We start from the raw sequence: 5580 nt of genomic DNA on the forward strand, positions 1-5580 counted from the left end.
CAGTGTTATAATCCATTATTTTCTTAAATGTATTCTTAATTGGAGGCTAACTGCTTTAGAATGTTGCGTTGGTTTCTGCCATACAACAATGGGAATCAAACATAAGTATAAATATGTCCCCTCCTTCTTGAACCTCCTTCCCACCCCTCTCCCATCCACAGTCCACTATTAACATGATTGATTTTATTCATATAAATACTCTTGTTTCTCATGTGCCGTGCTGTGCTTAGTTACTCAGTTGTGTGCGACTCTTTGCAACCCCACGGACTGTAGCCCGCCAGGTTCCTGTGTCTATGGGGATTCTCCAGGCAAGAATACTGGAGTGGGTTGCCATGCTCTACTTCAGGGGATCTTTCCAACCCAGGGATCGAACCCAGGTGTCCACCATTTCAGGCAGATTCCACCAGGAAAGCCCAAGACTACTGGAGTGGGTATCCTGTCCTTTCTCCAGGGAATCCTACAAAACCAGGAATCGATCCGGGGTCTCCTGAATCGCAGGCAGATTCTTTACCAGCTGAGCTACCAGGGAAGCCCCTCTGTTTCTCCCTATTCAGTTTTGTATCTTAAACACCTCTCGCATCTTTTAATCTATGTTTACCATTTGTAGTAGATTGTATCTTCTGTGTTTCTTTCTCTGTTATTTTATTTTATTTGTGTATGCATATTTGTTTGTGTCTGTGTGTTTTGCTTGGGATTTGGAAGGCCTGGTAGCTAGTTAGTGCACTAAAATTTCTGACACGTTAGTCCTTTAGTATTTTGTCTCATTTCTAATATTTAAAACATTTTAAATGTTATCTATCAACATCAACTTTTTACTACCGTGAAGATCAAGGACATTGTTCTGCTTTTTCCTTCTGTCTTACCCTTTATATACTGTATTTTTCCTAGCTTTTTTTTTTTTAATGTGCTAATTGGTAGGATAGAGGTAGGAGCTGGAGGAGGGGCCCACTGGGTCCTTTCGACCCCCTGGTGGCACAAGATGGCTGTCCCACTCTGGGAGTACTAGCAGCCTCCCTGCAGAAGTTTGAGGGTGTACCTAGGCTGCCCCCAGGGCAGGGCCCACGACACAGTGGCTTAAATCTACAATCACATATATTCAGTGATGACCAGATGTACAAAACCCATAGTTTCCTGTCAATTCTTGATGAGCAGAGTTTGTCTTTAAAGATTTCTCATGATGGACTGAGGATTCCTTAAGTTTGATATGTTTAATACTTGTTTTCTGTTGCTTTAATACAGCACAGACAGCTTGGCTAAATATAAAGAACTTGTCCACAATGAGTTCTATTGACTTTTTTAAAAAAATAATGTTTACTTTATAAGTTCTGCTGAGATGCAGAATGTAAATTGATTTTTCTTCACTGAGGGCAAAGGGTGGTCTGGAGCTTCAGGACCATTTTTCTTTTTCAAAAAAAGTCTCTCAGCTCTACTAGGATAGGTCTTAGAACTGACCGTTCCAGGTCTATTTCCCCTAGGTCTCTATGACTTTCTCTCTGATCCTTTCTCACTATCTTTTGTTCATTTCTATTCTGTTTGATGCTTTCATTTTTCATGCAGTGTCCCTGATATGTTTCGATAAATATGTTCTCTATGTACCTTGTCATTTAGCCTTTTTTTTTCAAAGGATTTTCTTTACCTTCAATTTTTTAAATCTCTGCCAGTTCCAATTTCTCATTTCTTCTTTCCTGCGCACTTGTATCTCACGTTCTGTGTTTCTTACATAAAATACTGAAGTTTTTTCCATGTGTATGTATCTTTGAATGCTTTGTTCAGATCAATTCAAAATATGGATGCCATTTTACATTTTCCAATGTGTTTTGATTGATTTTGAGGCAATCTTTTCATTTGCTGAAATTTTTGACTCTCATTTTACACTTTTTTCTTCTGTCACCTTGGAAGAAATGTCTGCTCTATAGTTTTCATTTTCACATGACTAGGTTACCTGAATGAGAAACAGTTGTTCCAGGTCAGAAGGGATTAGTGCTGTGAGTGGCTTAGCTGATTTCTTTGTTCTAGGTCTGTCTTGTGCAATTACTCTAGCAGAGTTAAGGCTTGGGGGAAAGGCATGGTGTGTCTCTTGATTTGGGGATTCTGTTTCTTCCAGTAGGACCTTTAATTTCTGCCAGTTGCACCATTCTTTTTTCATCACCACGAGTGTCCAAAGGATGCTCCCTTCAGCTTGGTCTCACACCTGATCCCAGTAATTGTGCCTCCTCAAGATTGTCACCCTCTGGTTCTCTGCACTGTTGAACCCCTTCCTATCAATTCCCCAGTCACCAGAGCTAGAGCCAACCAGGTCTCAGACATCCCCCTGAGTTTATCCACATGCTCTTTCTGTGAGTTATTTTACCTGAGCTCTGTCGGGAGTCCTCCTCCGTGCCGTGCTCTGCCCTATGTGCAGGGTGTTTGTTGATCCCTCCGCTGCTGTGTGCCTCCCAGACCCAGCTGAATACAAACCAAGTCCTGTCCACAGTGTTCTCTGGTCCCTGGTTGTTTGGCGCAGGGTTTTGAATGGTGTCCTTGACTCTCTCTGTTAGTCCCTAGCCCTTGGAATTGTATGTTGAGAGATTCAGCTGCTATTATTCTAGGTGGACCTGTGTTCTCCTATCATTCTTTTTCAAATCTCAAATTTGAATAGTACACAAAATAGACACAACAGAACCCTCCCATCTTTGTCAAGCATGGTCTACAATTACCAGCTTATACTGTCGTACTACAATCCATGCACTTACCTTTTCCTGTCTTTTTAAAAGGAAATCTCAGACATCATGTTTCATCTATAATTATGTCTGCGTGTTTCCCCTAAATGAGAACTCTTTTTGAAAGTATATCATCACGGCATTATAATCATAAATTAATTCAAAATCTTTAATATCATGAAAGACTATTCAAATGTTCCATTGTCTACCATGCAGCATTTTTTCAGCTTATTTGATCACATAGGTTTTTTTTTTTTTAATTTCTTTCTTTCTTTATGGCCGCCCTGGGTCTTCATAGCGTGGCGCAGGGTTTGTCTAGCTGTGGAGAGGGGGAGCCACTCTCTTGTTGTGGTTTGCCGGTTTCTTGGGCTTCAGGAGTTGCTGCCCATGTGCTCAGTTGTTGCGGCTTGTGGGCTTCGTTGCCCCACAGCATGTGGGATCTTCCTGGACCAGGGATCAAACCCGTGTCCTCCGCACTGCTAGGCAAATTCTTAACCAGGGAAGCCCCCCTCCTCCATTATTGTTTCTACGTTAGTATTCTTTTTTGGAGGCAAATAAAGTCCACAAAGTATAATCACTAAGATAAAGCATTTAAGTCTCTTACATGTATGCTTACCTTCAATTTCTTCTTTCCTTCCTCCCTTCCTTGCTCTCTCTCTCACTCACTCTCCATCTCTCTTGGTCTATTGCTGTCCTGATTTCCGCTTTAACTCATTCATTTGTTGAAGAAACGGACTTGGTTTTTCTGTAGCATTCCCACAGTCTAAATTGTATACTAGGTACTTTAATAAATGTTTCTCTCCTTCATTCTTCCTTTTTGGTGGTAGAATATAGAGCAGTGCTGTAATGTAACAAAGATGCAAGTCACACACGTAGTTTAAAATTTTCTAGCAACCACATTGACAACTAAAAAGTATAAGAACACAATAATGGAAAAATAATCTCCTACATAGCTGAGAATGCTATATATACTTTAAAGGAAATATGGGGCTTCCCAAGAACTCGCCTACCAATGCCGGAGACACAAGAAACGCAGATTCAATCCCTGGGTCACGAAGATCCTCTGGAATAGAAAATGGCAACCCACTCCAGTATTCTAGCCTGGGACATCCCATGGACAGAGGAGCCTGGCGAGATATGATCCATGGGCCCAAAACAGTTGGATAAGACTGAGCGACTGAGCGCACACACAAAGGAAATACAATTCTACCAATGTTTTCAAGTTGTGTTTAATAGAAAAATATTGTGCATGTCTCCAACTTTTAAGGTTACACTCACATGAATTATAAATTAAAATCCAGGTCCTCCGTCCTACTCCTTTGTAACTATTTGACAGCCATATGTCTAGTGGTCCCTAGTTTGGACCTGTAGATGCAGAGACTGATGAGATTCACACTTGCAGTCCTAGCAAGACTTCTTCAGAAGTGGTGTGCACTCTCTGAGGAGGAGGCCCATCAAGTTCTGTGTGTTTCTTCAAATAGTATTACCAGTCCTTTCAGTTCAAGACTTCTCAATCCATTAACTGATTATGTGGCACTAAGTGGTGATATTGCATCATCATGTAGTATTTAACTGGAATACTTGCATGAAAAGAAACTTCTCCTAAAGACCAAATACTATGTAGTTACTTAGTGGTAGCTTCTGTAAAGAAAACTGCAGCTTAATGAGCATTTCCCCAAGAATCCTCTGTGGTCACCGATTCCTTTATTTCTTTTTTACCCCTGTGTGCTAATATGAATTCAAACTTGCAAACACCGTGAAGTAGTTCAATTCATTGCAATATAGCTCTTACCAATACTCCAATTATCTCTCTTTTGGCAGTGAACGTGACTTTAAGCTGGCTCCTCAATTCTTTTGAAAAGTTTCTAATAGTATTTGAGACCTTTCTTGATAACAGTATGAAGAGGTGCTTCTCTTTTATCCTGAAGATTTTCTGCTCCTCACCTGGACTCAGTCATTTTTCTAAGAATCTCTGGTTTCTGTTTGTGCAAAATGTTATTCCCAAATCCAATTGTAACCTTAAGATGCTTACTGGATTTGGTTGATTTCTAGGCGTTTGCAGTGGACAGAGCTAGGAAATACATACTCATCTTTGTATGAATGTACATACTCAAATTCAGAACGTCAGGCTTTACTGAATGTTTATCTTTCATCTGACTCTTTTCCATACACCAGTGTTTTTGTGTTTAAGGGCACTGGGAGTAAAGGAAATACAAGATTTCATACCATCTCCTTTGCTTATCCCCACATCATTTGGAATAAGAAAAATTTATAAAAAAAAAAAAAAGAATAAATACCAACAATGCCAATAATAACACAATTAAGGAAAGAGTTTGTTTTTGAAATTTTGTAACTGTTCCAGGGTACGTATAAATTATTGTTTTATAGTTCTCATCCATATGGTTGTTCCACAAAAGTTACATCGTGTTTCCAATGTCTAGAAGTGACATTTAAAACATCAATTTTATAATGATAGAAAGTGAATGCTGTTTCCAACTCAAATCTAACTAAATAGTCTGTATTCACTATTCTAGCCCTATAAGGTCTGCAAATGTCTCAAAGGCCTGGGTGGAACTGGGTGAGCGACCCCTGATCTCAGACGCTGGAATACACTGCCCAGACTCTTCTTCCTGGCTGAGTTTGGGATGAAAGGCCAAGATTTCCTGGAGTCAAGGTTCAAGTCTTAGCCTAACAGCGGTTTTTCCTGTCCAAAGGAGACTTAAGAGCGAGAAGTTCTGGAACAGGATCAATCAAAACTGCGAATAATAGGGTACCTGAATAAAATATAGTACTTCCCATTCAGGTCTGGAACCCCGCCCAGAAAGCTGTCACCCTGGCTGGTCAATGACATCACAGCCCCCGGACCATTATTCACAGGGCC

The 5580-nt window shown here is 40.4% G+C and overlaps 1 protein-coding gene and 1 long non-coding RNA gene across 2 annotated transcripts in view; one reads left to right on the top strand and one right to left on the bottom strand.

Annotated features, from left to right (window-relative positions):
* The window catches only part of LOC145504749 (NBPF family member NBPF19-like), a 251607-nt gene that overhangs the window by 81983 nt on the left and 164044 nt on the right, over positions 1 to 5580 (top strand). The gene's annotated exons all lie outside the window — the stretch shown is intronic.
* Positions 1 to 5580, bottom strand: part of LOC145504771 (uncharacterized) — a 375749-nt gene that overhangs the window by 5872 nt on the left and 364297 nt on the right. Inside the window, exon 5 of the long non-coding RNA XR_014052470.1 lies at positions 3316 to 3540. This is a non-coding gene — a long non-coding RNA (uncharacterized LOC145504771). The remainder of the gene's footprint in view (positions 1 to 3315; positions 3541 to 5580) is intronic.

The sequence above is a fragment of the Giraffa tippelskirchi genome, chromosome 5 (assembly GCF_054371585.1).
Source record: "Giraffa tippelskirchi isolate mGirTip1 chromosome 5, T2T-mGirTip1v1.2.pri, whole genome shotgun sequence".
In the NCBI taxonomy this organism is placed as follows: Eukaryota; Metazoa; Chordata; class Mammalia; order Artiodactyla; family Giraffidae; genus Giraffa; species Giraffa tippelskirchi.